Source organism: Gracilinanus agilis, chromosome 2 (assembly GCF_016433145.1).
Source record: "Gracilinanus agilis isolate LMUSP501 chromosome 2, AgileGrace, whole genome shotgun sequence".
NCBI lineage: Eukaryota > Metazoa > Chordata > Mammalia > Didelphimorphia > Didelphidae > Gracilinanus > Gracilinanus agilis.
In genome coordinates, this window is record NC_058131.1 from 62,139,398 (window position 1) to 62,155,781 (window position 16,384).

Sequence of the window (16,384 nt, forward strand, 5' to 3'; positions counted from 1 at the left end):
AAAGAGTAGCTTCCTTATTTAGGCCACTTCAGAAAAACTTGTGTCAGTACTAAACTGGACTTAGAATTTTCCCCTTGTAAAACAAGTATATTTATTGGCAACCTGCCTTTCTCGTCAACTTCTAATTTGCTTACATAGAACTAATGTCATAAAGGGTGTGTATTGTCTGTTGTGCTATAGTCGTGTGTGCTTCAGTAAATTAGTCGGGGAAGACTTTCCTCACTATGCTGATTATATTCATCACTTTTAACAATATATTTGCAAAACCAGTCTTGGAGAGTAGGAATATGATTTCATAACTATAAAGACACCTACTTGATTGATTTACTAATATGTCACTGACTTGTTCTCCTATGTGCATTTTTCATTGCATTTTTTTATCTGCCCTGTGAGACTACTGCCTTCCTCCTAGGGATAAAATTTTCCTCCAAAATCTGTTAAGATAATATTCACAGTGATCTCTGTTCAGCAGCTGGATAGCACTTTCCTCTGGGGAAGGTCATAAGGCTGACACTGTTAGAATTCTTAACTGAAAACAGGCCCAAATCACTGTTTTCTTGAATATATATAAATATATATATATTTATATATATGATACTAAGATATATATATCTCTTAGTATCTTCTTGATGGGATATTGATTATATTGATCTGACTGCAAATTGATACAGATGATCTTGAATTGATTAGGAGTTAATCTCAGACAAGAGTTGATGATTAGGCTGAGAAATACTCCTCAACCAGGGAATCAATCCCAACTGTCAGGCTTAACAGTGAGAAACTTCTAGACTAGAAGCAGATCTCAATAACAGGTAACTAGATTTAATTTATAGGTAACAGGAATATCTTGAGTGTGAGAATCAAGGAATGATGGGTGAGGATAGAGGTTTAAAGGATTAAGCTAAACTAAAACTAATTCATAAACAGCTAGGCAGATCCCCTTGGGGAAAAGCCTTGGATGGAATTCTGCCACTCTGATTTGGCAACCTTGGTTCAGCTACTAGATGAGAAAATTAAATTTGGCTGTTGATCTTCTGAGATGACTTTCTTGATGGTTTTGATGAATATTGTTGCTGATGATGATCAAATATATTTCAGATTACAGAATTGAACAGTTGACCTAAGTAGCAGATCCCTAAAGTGAGACAGCTAACACAAGTCTGTGGTGAAGCTTCTGGGTTTGACTGGAGAGCTTTTCTCCTTCCACCCTTTCCACCAACCTAACTCACAACTGAGTCCCTTTGCCTTGGAGTGATCTCCTATTTATAGGGGTGCTCCAATGGTCTTCTACTGTCTCATGCCAGCTTTGGGCATTCTAAAATCTGAACTCCCCTCTTGCTATAGTTGGCACAAGATGGCTACTGGCAAAAGCTATTTACAATACAAAGCTATTTATACATCTCAAGGTGTTTTATAAAAATAGCCAACATGTGGTGCCACAATTGGATTATTTCTTTTATTTAGATAGGATAGAAGTTAGTTTTCTTTGCAGGTTAGATGAGTCCTCTGCCTGTAAACAGCAAATCAGTGTAGTGTTTATTAAATTATAAAATCATAGCATTTTAGAGCTTTGTTAAGATTAAAAATGATAAATACTGATATAAGAGAAATTGGTAGTTTAATTAAAGCCATGGTCATGTTGGCAAGATATATTTATGAGTGCATTAGACTATCTTTATCTTTAAATTTACCGCTGGAGCCCATCTTGTCCCTCTCGTACGCCAGCCAGCCACTCAGGAAAACCAAGAGACCTCCTCTAGGCCCTCCTCTAAATTTAAGCTGCCCCCTGCGTTGGGGACCTTTGATGTCCCCATGCCCAAAGACCGAAAACCCATTGAAATCATGGGTAATGTAGTCTCAAAGCCCCCCACGTGTCCATAGGGCGTCTGCTAGACACTTCCAAATAGTACTTCCCTGAATTCAAAACAAACAGCTAGAAGTTGTAAGGATGCTTGGGAAACTGTAGATGATTATTATACAGCCCCAAGAGGTCCTACAGATGGAGGTGGAAGTAATAGGAGATATTGGTGAAACCTCCTATATGAATGGTAAGGATAAGTTTGCATAGAGACTACTTCTACAATTTAGCTGCTGCCTATGAACTGTATTGAATCTGTTAATTGTTTCCACCTATTATCATTGACTAATGAGGGAGTGATTGTTTCCCTCAAGTAATAATCAAATTGTATAATAACTTCAAGGGCAATAAACCTTGATCTTTATTTCTGACTGTGATTTGTTGGATTAAACCAGAAGATCAATAATTATGAAGTTTGTCTTCACTAGTTGCCAGGTGGATCTCTGACAACTTCCTTTGCAACTCTGAGAATGAACTAGGTCTGTAGTAGTTTCTTATATCAACTAATTTAATGGTAATAAATAAGGTAAAGGAAAAGTTGGGGTGGATAATGAGGAAAGAGGGATTAAGGATGAATACTAGACCTTATCTAATATATTGAGCATATATAATAAGTCTTCAGTATATCTAAAGCAGTTGATATCTGGAAGCCTACTTGGCAAATTGCCTGGTCAGGCCAGAAGGCCTGACCCTGATTGCTTGATGGCTTATTTCAGTCCATGATAATTTTGCTTTTTGTAATTGATCTTCTTGCTGGTATTTAGATTGGTATATTGGTGTTGATTTATAGATGTTGTTTAATAACTGAAGTTGGATGTTGATATACACAGAATAGTCTTATGAGCAGCTTAGGCACCTAACCTAGGTAAGAGATGAGCTGTCCTCCCTGTTAAAGGAGAAACCAGGAAAAGGTGCCTTAAACAGTAAATATGGGTCCAGGTGTGTGTATGGGAGACAGGAATGACAGGAAGGGGCCCAACAAGTAGGGAGACTGGGTTATAAGGGCTGTTTGGATGTCTGTAACAGAAATGGCTGTTGGCTTCCAACTGTCACCCAGCATCAATAAGACAGAGCCCTATGGAAGCTGATAAGTAAAGGCAAGAGTTTAACAACACATTTTAATCAGGGGCAAACTAAGGTAAAGGATGGGAATAGGGTTTTTCTACACTAACAGACTAAGGGCAAACCACAGGGTCAAGGGAAAGGGACTTAACTACACTTTTCTAAGATCTAAGCAAGACCGGGCCCAAAGAAAACAGTACTGGAGTCACAAGGGGAAAGTTCCTCCCAACCTGGTTCCAGCCAGGTTTGGTCAGCTTAGCTAAGGACCTGAGGATGGCTTTACTTGGGATCTCACGGCTAATCCAGGGATGGTTTCAGGATGCCAGGAGTCAACTCCACCAGAACAGATGATCCAAGGTATCCAGGTAGGGAGAGAAAGTTTGCAATGCTGTCTACCAGATCACAAACCACTCCCTACTTGGTGCTGCTCTGTAAGTCTGATGTCCTCTGCTGTAAGCCTTCACCACTCTCCAGGATCCCAGGGAATCTGGATACAACTCCCCTAGCTCCTAGATCTCCCAGGGTCAGCAACAGTTTTTGTCCCAACCCCCAAGGAGTCTCTCTCAGGCACAAGCCACTTCCTCCTTCTCCTGCATTACATTCAGAATGTCCAGCCACTTCCCAGCTGTGTGACCCTGGGCAAGTCACTTGACCCCCATTGCCCACCCTTACCAATCTTCCACCTATGAGACAATAGGAAGTACAAGGGTTTAAAACAAAACAAAACAAAACAGAATGTCCATGACCTCCAGCTAAGGCTTTTCCTAGCCTGCTTACACACCTACTTTTAAACTTATGCCTATTACATCCCACCAGTATCTCAAAATTGAGACCCTGATGTTCTTAGCTTTCCTGCTTTTATAGCCACATCTCAACTGACTTTTGGTCTCAATGCCAGCTCAAATGCCCTCACTGCATTCTGTATTCCAACCTAGTAACTAGCAATCATACTTGGCAAAAATGGCTTCTTACAAAAGTATTTACAAAGTACATCTAATTAACTCTTATTTTACAGATAAGATACAGATAAGCATCTGCAAAAGGTCAAATGACAAGATCACATAATTGAGTTTCCTGAATCTTAGGTCTCTTAATCCACCATATGACTGCCTCTTCCAAGGTAATTTTCTGAATTTGAAGTTTTTTCTTTAAAAAAGAAACTGGTCCCCCATTGCCCACCCTTACCACTCTTCCACCTATGAGCCAATACACAGAAGTTAAGGGTTTAAAAAAAAAAAAAAAAAGAAACTGGTGGTGGCAGCTAGGTGGCTCAGTGGATAAAGATCCAGTCCTGGAGATGAGAGGTCCTGGGTCCAAATTTGTCCTCAGACATTTCCTTGCTATATGACCCTGGGAAAGTCACTTAACCTCCATTGCCTAGGCCTTCCCACTCTTCTGCCTTGGAACCAATACAGAGTGTTGTCATTCTATGCTGTAGCCAGGTCTTGTGGAGTTACTAGAGATTTAAGCATAGTTCAGGGCCGCCAGTTACCACAAATTTAGTAGTCACATCAGCCCTATTGTTCCCCTGTGCAACAGAATCTTTGTTTTTTGTATGCACTCTGCAATGCACAATCTGTATCTCCTTTGAAAGTTGTAAAGCTGTTAGCAGTTCACTTATTATTTATGCATTGGCAACTGTTTATCCAGAGAATGTTAAGAAGCTTTTTTGTAATCATAGGCTTCTGACTTCATGACAAATCTCAAAGGCATACTTAGAATCATTGTAAATTGTCACACTCTTGTTCTTGGCTATGATACATGCTTGCTTTAAATCAATAACTGCAGCTTGTGCTCTCAGATTTGCGGGCAGCACAGCTGTCCATACTGTTTCAAACTCCATTACCATCTCATAAAGGTGGATCTGTCAGTATAAAGAATAAAATCAGGATTCTCCAGGAGTGTGTCAGAAAGATTGTCCCTTGGTTTCTCAGTTATCTGGATCACATTAGCACATTCATGCAGCTGTTCTCCAGAAGTTGGCAGGTCTGGTAACAAAGGGGCAGGGTTCAAGTTCTCACATCATTTTAGGGTAATGTTCTCATGTCCTAAAAGTGTTAGCTCGTATCTAGCCAGCCTCTGGTCTGAAAAGGCTTCAGTCTTATGCCTTAACAGTAGAACTTCAATCTCATGTGGACACATGATTGCCAGAGGATTCCCCAGAACTAAGTCTGCTACCTTTGGCACTAACAGAGCTGTTGCTGCCATGCCCCTGAGACACAGTGGAGCCCCTGCAGCTATTGGATCCAGTTGTCCAGAATAATATGCAATAGGTTTTTGCACTGGACCAAAAAACTACCTTAGTACTCCAGAGGCTACACCTTTTCTCTCATAGACATACAAAATGAATGGCTTCTTGTAGTCTGGTATGTCCAGATCCGGGACAGACAAAATGGTATGTTTCAATTGTGATATAGCATCATGATGTTTAGTTGTTAATTTGAGTCACTCTGTTACACTTTCTTTTGTAAATTCTGTTAGTGGCTTTGCCAATTCCCCAAATCCTGGTATCCATTGTCTGCAAAATCCTGTTGCTCTGAGAATGGCCCTTAGTTGTTTCCTGCTCTTTGGTGCTGTTAGCTGTCGTATGCACGCTATTCTCTTCTCTGAGATATGCTTGGCCCCTTCTGTTAAAATGAATACCAGATACTCCACTCTTAGTAAATACCAGTGCACCTTGGACTTAGAGATTTTATGTCCCCTTTTAAATTATTCAATTAAAAGATGCTTGCTGTCTCTTTGGCACACTTTAGCACAGGGGTCGGCAACGTATGGCTCTTTCTGCAGGAACCATAAAGTCAATTTTTTTTTCAGGCCCTGGTACAGGAGCGTGCACTGTGAGCGCTGTACAGCTCTCACGAAATTACATTTTAAAAAATGTGGCATTTATGGCTCTCATGGCCAAAAAGGTTGCTGACCCCTGCTTTAGCAGATGGTGAGTGAAGCTGTCCACCAACTTCACGAAGACTCCTAGTGGATAGGACACTTGGAAAGGGGAACCAGGGACTGAGAGAAAATGGGTTAGGGGCTAAGGACTAACTCAAGGTTATAGAAATCAATCATAAGCAATACAAGAGTCAGTTTTTTGAGCACTCTTTAGATAATATATCAAGATTAATGTATACCTGGATTGCTACAGTGAGGCTAGAAGGAAGTCATCAACAAAATGAATTAGCCTACTTTCCTTAAAATGTATATTAGTCAGATCCTCAGTTAAAATTTGGGAGAAGATTGAAGGACTTTCACAGAACCCTTGACAAATGCCACCAGGAGAAATTAATACCATTTGAGGTGAAAGCAAATATTTTTTGGGAATCCTCATGAATTGGATTGACCTTTTGTTTAATAAGCAATTCAATGACAGGTATAATCCCTTCAATAGCTTCTTTTGAAAGTAGGTACTGTGGGATACATTGAGCTGGACCATCTTTAGTTTGGATCTGGACCGGTACTACTGATTTCAATAGCCCCATGTTTGTCAATGACATGGCCCATAAATCCTCAGGTATGTCTGTGGGAGACTCATATATTTGTGGCTTCTCTATCTCAGAATCTAGGCTTTCTAGAAACAGTATAGGAAAAAGCTCCAATGATTTCTCTGGCAGTTCTAGATATATGTCCTCCTCTGGTGTGTCCCTGAGTTTGCACAATAGATCTCTGCCTAGAAGATTTGCAGATGAATTTGGCATGAGCAGAAAGGAATTCTCTATGCTCACGGAAAGGAGAACCACCCTACAGGGTGGTAACTTTTTTACTTGCAATGATTCCCCTGAGATTCCTACAACCTGCATATATTTGACACTATGACACAAACTGTCAGGTGATATTTAACACAGACTTAGAGGCTCCAGTGTCTAAAAGACAGTCATAAGTTGCATTTCCCACTTTCAGGGTGACATAAGGTTCTGAACTTTAAGGTGGAGTATTGTGTTATTTGGAATTTTGGGGGTTCCATTGAGAGGTATTTGGGGCTTATTTGAGCCATAAAATATCTAGATACATGACAAACTTCCTGTGGATGTTTAGGGGACTTGGAAACTACATTTCCCATGATTCATTGGGTTTCTGGTTTTGACATGATGACGTGATGATGTGCACCAAGGTAAAATGTAGCTTAAATTGGGAGGTTGGGCCTGAGACTGCCTCTTGGTTTACGTAGGAGATGGGAGAGAAGGTAATGGCTAATGGCAGCAATTTGAATAGATCTTAGCCAGGCGTGTGGTCGATTTTATTCTACCAACATGGCCTTGATTAAAATATGACTTCTCCTTTTAATATCAGTCTTTATTATTTTTAATTATAACAGTATGGACTGGGATAATGGGAGTCATAATAGTTGGATCAGGAAACCTAAACTCTTCTTCCTGTCCAAATTTCATTCCTAAATTTTTTCAATTCAATTTATGCTTCTTCTTTATGTATTGCTTCCTTAATATTGTAAGGATGGGGGATGGGACAAAAAGAGCCAGAAGAAGGCCATTGGTGACAGTTATTGACATTTGGGACCAGAGAGGATTCAGGGAGGCTCAGAAGGAGGAGGAGGAGAGGAGGAACTTCCGGCGGAGGACTGAGAGAGGAAAGGAGGAGGACATCTCAGCTCGAATCCAGTAGTGAGGGCTTCCTGAGAATCTTTCTTTGGACATTGAAGCCCTGATTCCCTGGTCAAAGGTTTCCCATCGCTTTTCACCCAGCAAGACTTCAACCAATGAGTTAGCTAAGTTTTGGGACTCCATTTTGGGAGCGATCTCTAAGGCTCCTTCTCCCATTACCCAGCCTTGCTGAGAGACCCTTTCTGGTCTAACTTGCAATTATAGAGAATAGAAATAGAAACAGGAGAAAGGGGTGAGGGGACATGCTTAGGAGTGGGAACCCTAAAGGTTCCCACCCAAGTGATGCACCTCATAGAAATAGAGGGTACCCCAGAATCCCTCTGCCCCTCACCCCTTTCCCCAATCCCTATATTGATATTAATAAAAGATATTCATTAGTTAGATAGTGTTCCAGAGTGCCTGAGAGATGAGGGGGAGGGGAATCATAGCTTGGTCTAGCTGCCTCCATCTTAAAGCCAGACCACCTGCTATGAAGTTGACTGACCTTGGGGGGGAGGCTTGCATGAACCCTGCCCTCATTCAGAATCAGGTTGGGGTCCCCCATACCTCATCTTAAAGGGAAGCCTTTCTCTCAGCTCCTATGGGGTGGGTGGCATAACCATCCAGGTCACCCAGTTTCAGGGTGATGCCTCTTCGAAGTCTACCTGTTACGATTAAAAATGATAAAGACTGATATAATAATAGAAATTAGTATTTTAATTAAAGCCATGGCCATGTTGGTAAAATATATATGACCGCGCCTATCTTTTATATTTACCGCTGGAGCCCATCCTCTCCACATGTCAGTCAGCCCTTCAGGAAGATCCAGAGGCCTTTCTTTCAGCCCTCCTCCCATTTAAACTGTCCTATGCGTGGAGATATAGACGCCCCCACGCCCAAAGAACCAGAAACTAGAAACCCGTTGGACCACGGGAAATGTAGTTTGATAGTCCCCATGTGTCCATAGAAAATTTGCTAGACATTTCCAAATAGCGCTTTCCGGAATTTAAAACAAACACTACCACAGTGCATATTTGGCCTGAAGGGAGAGCTAGAAGAGAGATACACCTCATGTACTCTATCTCCCCTCTATCATAACATTTGGATATTGGCTCTGTTAATTATTACAATATCCATGTCCTGTATTGCCATTTCCTTAGTATCACTGTTTTTAATATAGGTTTACATTGTAGCTATGGCTTCCGCTTGTGCAGACCCCTGATAAAACCTGTCCTCATAGTCAGTTGGATAACCCTTCCTTTCCTGTCTTGGTACTGATATATGAATGCATTTGGGAAGAACCCATAGCCTCTAAAGCCTGGATAACGGTTACTATAGTATGCCCTGTCATAAAATCTATTTCCTCTATACAAATTGGCATTGCCCTTGAATCTATTTGGGAAGAAGCTATTTTGTCTATTCATTTGACCCCAGGACCGACATTCTCTCATGAAATGACAAAATTTGAACCCTGATTGTTAAAGCTTCTCTGTTGCCTATTGTATTGTTTTTGTTGCCTGAATTCCTTCACTGGAGCTACAATGGCCTTTTCCTATTTTTTCCTACTTCATTTGCAATTTTAGAGCTTTAATTTCCTGCCTGAGGTTCTCTGTTATTTCATTATGTTCAAATTCCCACTTATCTTTATCCACTTGAAATATATAGGTAACAGCTCTTTTTAATTTCATTCAGACTCATTTCCAACCAATCAGGCCTGTTGTTGAAAAATGTTGTTGCACTACTTTTTAAGAGTTTCTTACAAATTGTCTCCATAGATGTTTAATGTTCCCATCATTGAATATATCCAAAGACAAATAATGTTCACTTAGGTTAATAAGCTTCTCCATGAACTTTGAAGGTGTTTTCTCAGCGTCTTGTCTTACTTGTACAAATTTGGCCCATGTACCAGTTCTATTAGAATGCTTTTTCATGGTCTCAACTTAAGCCACCCTTGCTTTTACTGTCTCATTGAGCAGGAACATTCATGTCCCATTGAGGGAGAATTTCAGGCCATTCGTCCATTTTTGACACAATTTTTTATTTCTCCCATTTTGTCAACAATTCATCCAACATGATTTCCATATCCAAATAATCCAGGTCTTACTGTTTATTTTCTCGAATTTACAGATAAATGTGATGGAATCGTCTTTGAAATAAGGAATGGTCTTTTAAAGACTGTTGATGTCTGTCTGGGTGAAACCTTTTTGGTGTTTAATGTTAAAGAGCTGTTTATCCTCTATGACTATTGGGACATCATGCAGTGGGATGTAACCTCCCACAGCATGCTCCAACTTGGCTGTCTCCTTCTCAAGTTTAGTGCCTATGGCTTTTTTTGTCAATATTATTGCCCATAGTGATTTGTTGTTTCAGTAGTGCCAGTTCCTGACCTAGTCCGTTCATCATTGCTACTATGTACTCCATTTTAAGATCTCTCTCATTCCTTATTTGTCTTCTTTTCCAAGATGTGAATATATTTAGGATGCAATAAATACACATCCTAAACAAAGCCTGTGCCAGTATTATTATACCTAGTAACGGAATGCAGTATATGATACCCATAAATGTTAAACTCAATAGCTGATATATGGGATTTGGCAGAGATATTCCCTTGATATATCCAGGAATCTTTTTATTAATCAACTGGGTAACATTTCCCATGTTCAAAATTTGTAAGCCAAATCACATTACTATGAATTTTTAGAGTCACTGCTCTGTGTCACTTGGTATTGTCAGTGGGAGAATCTCTGCCCTTTTTGAGCTCTCCTTGGTGCTCAAGGGGAGCTTCAACTGAAAATTTCATCGTCTGAGAACTTCTTGTCTTTATCTGACTTTTGAAAATATAAATAGTTGTTATCCTGTTGTTTTTAGGTTCTTTTCCAAAAATGGCTCACTGACTGTTATAAGGAGTATTGACTCCTATTGGTTATTGGTATATTAATAACACCAATAGTTATCTTTGGCGTGGACAGGTTCTCAAGTTTGACCATTGAACAATATGCCTGCCAGGCAATTGTAGGAAACCTCTGTTCAGACCAGTTATCAAAAAACTTATTTATTGTAACTATTAAAATTTAGGAAAGAGAAGGTAAAAGGATGATAATTGGTGAAAAGAAAATATTCCCTATAGCTAATACATTTTCTAACTAACCCAACCAAAACCACTGTCCTGCAAAGGATGCCTTCTTTTTCTACATAGATACTACACTTATTACACTTATTAACTAAATTTATAATTAACTTACTAACCTATTTCCAAAAAAATTATGCACAAAAAATTATATAGAGCTGCAATTTTTCTTCTCTCAGCCAATGATTTTACTGTGCCTATCAGTGTAACAAGGTGTTCACTCAGTAGCTGCCCTCTGGTGCCATTAGATGGATTCTGCAGAAGTGCTCAAATAACTCTTGACTCCTTCCACTTTTTCAAGCAAGATGTTCAACTCCTTCACATGTCTTCCAAAGCTGACCAGCAGCAAAGCCAAGAGCAACTAGCCTTTGAGTCTCTTTTCCCAGAAGTGGTTGTCCATTTTTCAACTGACACTCCTAAAGCACACTGCAAAATTCCTCTTCCTCTGACATCGTCAAATTCCATGAAAATTTCTTAAAGTAACCTAGAAAGTTTCAGATCCCTATTATAAATCCTATATCTGAAAGCTAATTACACTTTTATTACAATTACCATTACAATGCCTACAGTAGGAAAATGAAGTTTAGCACAGTGGCTTTATTCAAACCATTTTAAAAAATATTCTGACCTCTTTGGTGACTACTGTGCTGTGTCTAGAAAAAACAGAGTTGGAAAAGGAGATCTTCCTGGCTTTTGATGTTGGTTTTTTTATTCACTGTGAAGCACACTCTGCAGCTGTGCTTCCTTCATGTGCTTTTGGCCACCTGTCCATCTTCACCTCCTTTGGTTGACTTTATAGTACAGTAAATGCTTTGATAACCTTCATAGTATTATATTCATAATCTGGATGCCACCTTGACTTACAGGGATGGCAGTTGGAAGACTTGGAATGTTCCTACGTGCCATGAGCCAGGGGCAAACGTTGGCTGGCCCCAGAGTATAAATACCCCTGACAGCCACTTTGAGGAAGTCTCTCTGTAGATCTCTGGACTGGGAAATCTTGGAGTGGGTGGTGAAAGGTGGAAGGGAGGTCTATGAAGAAGAGTGTTGGAATATCTCTGAAGCTATTTCCTGAGAGACTGTGAGAGCTAGTGCATCACCAACAGGATAGTGAGAAAGCTGAAAGAATAAGATCATCAATACAGCTGCATCAAAAGTTTTCCTAATCTCTGGCGTGGCTGTGGCCAGGTCTGGCCAGAGGGAGTGGAAGTGAGCAAATCTCCAGCTCTCACTTGATCAATAGCCTCTAGTCCTGATTATCAACTAGTTTATAGGTAATAGATCAATAGGGTCTCCAATCCCCAATCCTTGTCCTTGTTATCCTTTCAAGTACCTTCCTGAGTGGTTTATATCAGGGCCCTTGGGAAGGGAGTCAAACGTAGTCAGATCTCAAACATTATCCAAGGCAAATCAATAACCCAATACTGACCTATCCAACTCCAGGTTGGATCTGGAAAGGTTACCTATCTATCTAACCTCTCGAGGGTCCTCCCCGGGCAACTGTTAGAGAGAAAGGGAAAATTACAGCAACTGTCAAGGGTGATCGGAGTTGGTGTTCCTCCATCATCTGCAGCTGAGGAGAATATAGATACATCAATGTCATTGTACATCTATACATCTCTCATTTTGGACCCCTTTTATTTATAACAATAGCTACAGCTTGCTTATTAAACACTCTATCATAAAGGAATTCAGGAAGATCATTTGGGACTCACTTTGTACTCTGGAGAAAAAGTTTTTATATGTAATTAAACATCTAGGCTTAGAACCTAAAGTGAAATGTCTTTTCCCATGTAAGTAGGTACTATGCATTGTCAGGCCTTCAGGTCAGGAAAATCATTGAAATAAATTCAACTATCATATATTTATTTAGGTAAAGATATTACCAATTATATGTAATAATTTTCCACATAAAGTTTTCTGAAGTTATAAGATACAAATTGTCTCCCTTCTTCCCTTCCCTCCCCTTTTCCTAGAGTTGGTAAGCAATTTGACCAGCTTTTTACATGCAAAATGTTGTTTCATATTGTTCATTGTTATAAGGGAATACTCATATATAAAACCAGAACCCCAAAACAAAAATCCAAAGAAACTAAAGTGAAAAATAGCATACTTTGATCAGCTCTTTTTCATGGAGGTGGATAGAATTCTTTGTCATAAGTCTTCAAGAATTGTCCTGGATTGTTATATGGCTAAGAGCAGCTGAGTCTTAAACAGTTAATCATTATATAGTATTGTTATTACATTGTACAATATTTTCCTGGTTGTGCTTATTTCACTTTGCATCAGTTCATGAAGGTCTTTCTAGTTCTTTATGAAATCATCTTGCTCATCCTTTCTTATAGCGCAATAATATTCCATCACCATTGTATACCATAATTTGTTCAGCCATTCCCTAGTTCTGTGTGTGTAATTGGAATCTGTTACCCTAACAATGAATCCCAGTAATACTACGATTCCCAGGATCCCACTCACTTCCTGTTGTTACGTTCTGTCATAGACAGGAGATAAATTGGGTGGGGTTCTCTGTTTAGCCCTCTTTACTTTCATCACTTCCTGTGCCTTCCTTCCACTTTACATGGACCAATTACAGCTGAAGTTTTGCTTAGGATTGTCCAAGGGGCAGTCAGTTGATTCTGATTTGTCATCCACTATTGTACATGTGAGTCACAGACATCCCCCACTTAAGGATAAGTGGGGTGTATATGTTTCTGGTGATTAAATCTAAAAATTGGCAGGGTATAGTTAATCCCATCTTCACACATGATGGCAAACCTTTGGTATACGTGCCAAAGATGGCATGAGGAGGCCTCTCTGTGGATTGCTCAGGGGGGGACATTTTAGCCTCTTTCCACTGTTGGCAGGAGCTCAGCACAGCTGGGCTAAGTTCAGCTGAACTCCAGTTCTAGGGCCAGCCTTTCACTTTGAATATCCCCAGGCCCACCCATATAAGTGCTTAGATAAGGGTTGGGGTCCCTGACTCTTTTCCTTTTAATATGACTCATGCACTATGTAGAAATTGCACTGGGAAACCCTGTCACCTCCAGGAAGGCAATGACAATGAATTTCTCTAATTGTACATACTGCTAGCCATGCCCCTGCAATCAGTCAGGGAGTGCAGCATGCAGTTGGGGGTGGGCACTGGCATACAGGCTCTGGGTGATTGGGGCATGACATTGGTCCCTAAAAAGTTCCAAAAGATTCCCTGTCATTGAGGGACAATCCCTCTTTGCCACCACAAAAATCAACAAACATTTATTAAGACCTTAGTAAGTTTCATTATACTTCTGCCTTGTTCTTGTGAATATGATAATGTTTCCCCAACTTGATTGTAAGGTTCTTTTAACAAGTCATTTGTCTTCTCTAGGCTTCAGTTTCCTTCTATAAAATGAAGGGTTTGAATTATCTTTTCCATCCCTTTGAATTCAAATTCTGTAAATCCATATCTTAATTCTTTACAACCCTCACTGAACCTTGTTCATGATGGGTGCTCATTAAATTTTTGTTGATTAGACCAGTCTACTATGTTACATCAGAAAAGCAATAATTATGGTAACTTTTAAATGACAAAGATGTGAATGCCAGTATATCAAATAGAAGCACCTCCTTTGTTGCTAGAAAAGCTATAATGGGAGCAGGCTAGGTGACTCAGTGGATAAAGAGCCAGGTCTTCATCTATTGAGATAATCATGTGATTTCTGCTAGTTTGGTTATTGACAAGGTCAGTTATGTGTGTGGATGGTTTTCCTAATGTTAACCAGCTTTGCATCCTTTGTTATAAATCCTACCTGGTCATAGTGAATAATTCTTGTCATAACTTGCTGTAGTCTCCTTGCTATCATTTTATTTTAAGATTTTTGCATCTATGTTCATTAAGGAGATTGGTTTGTAGTTTTCTTTCTATTTTTGGTCTTTCTGGCTAGAACTCCTGGTTTTGCTCTGGGCCCACACAGATTAGGCTGCTTCAGCACAGACTGCCCTGGGCTGGAATTTTGGACTTCACTACAGGTTGAACCTCTATTGCCTAGGTCTCAGGATATGGATGTTGACTTGATCTTACATTCTGAACCTGGAACAGTAGATAGAGAGGGGTATATTAGTGTGTGTGTGTGTGTGTGTGTGTGTGTGTGTGTGTGTGTGTGTGTGTGTGTGTTGGGGTGGCTTGCTCTTTGCTTGCTCCTCACTCCTTGCTGTAGCCTCCTGCTGCCTGTGCTCCCCTCTCACCCCAGTGCCCCAGATGTTCTCTGCCTACCTTTTAGGTTTTTCTCTTTTTGAAAGTTGTTTCACTCTTGTCTCCTTGTGAAAAGAACCAATTCTTTCACTCCTGTGTTTGTTTTGTGGAATTATTTTAAAATTGGTTGGAGAAGATTCTCATGATGACTTTGAGCTTCTCTGCTCTACTCTGCCCTCTGATCTGAGTGCCAGCTCTGGGGAGAAAAGTTCCTGGGTTCAAATGTGACCTCAGACATTTCCTAGCAATGTGATACTAGGCAAGTCACTTAATTTCAGTGGCTTAGCCCTTGTTTCTCTTCTGCCCTGGAACTGTTATATTATATTGATTCTAAGATGGAAGGTAAGCATTATTTTTTCAAAGGTCAGGATATAGGTGTATTAAAAGGCTCAAAAACTATTTAAAATTTAATCTATCTTTTTTGGAAGTTTCAAACTGAAGATGAAGTCTGAACAGAGGTTATTTTAACTGGCCATTTGGAAGAAATTAAAATGAACTGGGTTTTTTAAGGTTCTAAAGAATCACTTTTATAATCTTCAAGTAATATTTTTGTTCTTTTACAGATGTTTCTTGTAATTGTAGGATTCTGAGTAAAAATGAAAAAGTCACCTTCAAATTGTTTTCCATAACCGGAGTTCATTAATCCACAAGAACTAGCACTTCATGGAGTAACAGAAAAATCATTGACAGTATCACAGCTTTTTGTTTTGACCTAAAGCATTATGGAAGAGGCTGAGTTCATTCGAATTCTAGCTAGGTTATCTGTAACTTTACAATTCTTAAGGTGCTCATTTTTCTATGGAATCCTATAAATAGTGAGATGTGGTGGGAAATAACTTTGAGAGCTTAATTATTACATTGAGTTAGCATCAAATACTCTAGTGAGCTGACCTCAGAGAAAGGAAAACCTAGATTGAGGTACTGCCTCTAATTTATCCTGGTTGTGACCCTGGGGAAGTCACTTAATCTCTTCCCTGCTCTGGGCAATACTCTAGGAAGATAAATTGCAAAGAAGGTGCCAACCTGCCCTGCCACAGGGAGTTTCCCTATCTTGTCTTTCCCTATATTAATGAAAACACAGATTTGAACACTTATTATTTAGCCAGTGATACTCTTGCCTTCCAAATAGATTTTAATAGTCCTTAGAGAATCACTGTTCTGTTTTAAATTCATTTAAAAAATCCAGGTTCAGAGTTCATATGAACATGAAAAATTGCGATTGTACTAATAGAATTCTTAAACTACAAAGACTTGATTGGAGGGGTGGGGAGAGAATAAGCATTTATTAATATCTGCTCTGTGTGCTAGACATTATACTAAGTGCTTTTTACAAATACTATTTCATTCAATCCTCACAGCAATTCTGTGAAGCAGGTGTGATTATCATTCTCATTTTATAGTTGAGGAAACTGAGGTTAAGTTAAGTGATTTGTCCAGTGTCCCACAACCCATTCCACTTTTGTTTAACCTTAATTGTTAGGAAGTTTTTCCTTTCACAAAGTCAAATGTTACCTCTT

At 39.6% G+C, this 16,384-nt stretch overlaps 1 protein-coding gene across 1 annotated transcript in view; it reads left to right on the plus strand.

Annotated features, from left to right (window-relative positions):
• Positions 1–16,384, plus strand: part of GFOD2 (glucose-fructose oxidoreductase domain containing 2) — a 79,282-nt gene that overhangs the window by 18,490 nt on the left and 44,408 nt on the right. The gene's annotated exons all lie outside the window — the stretch shown is intronic.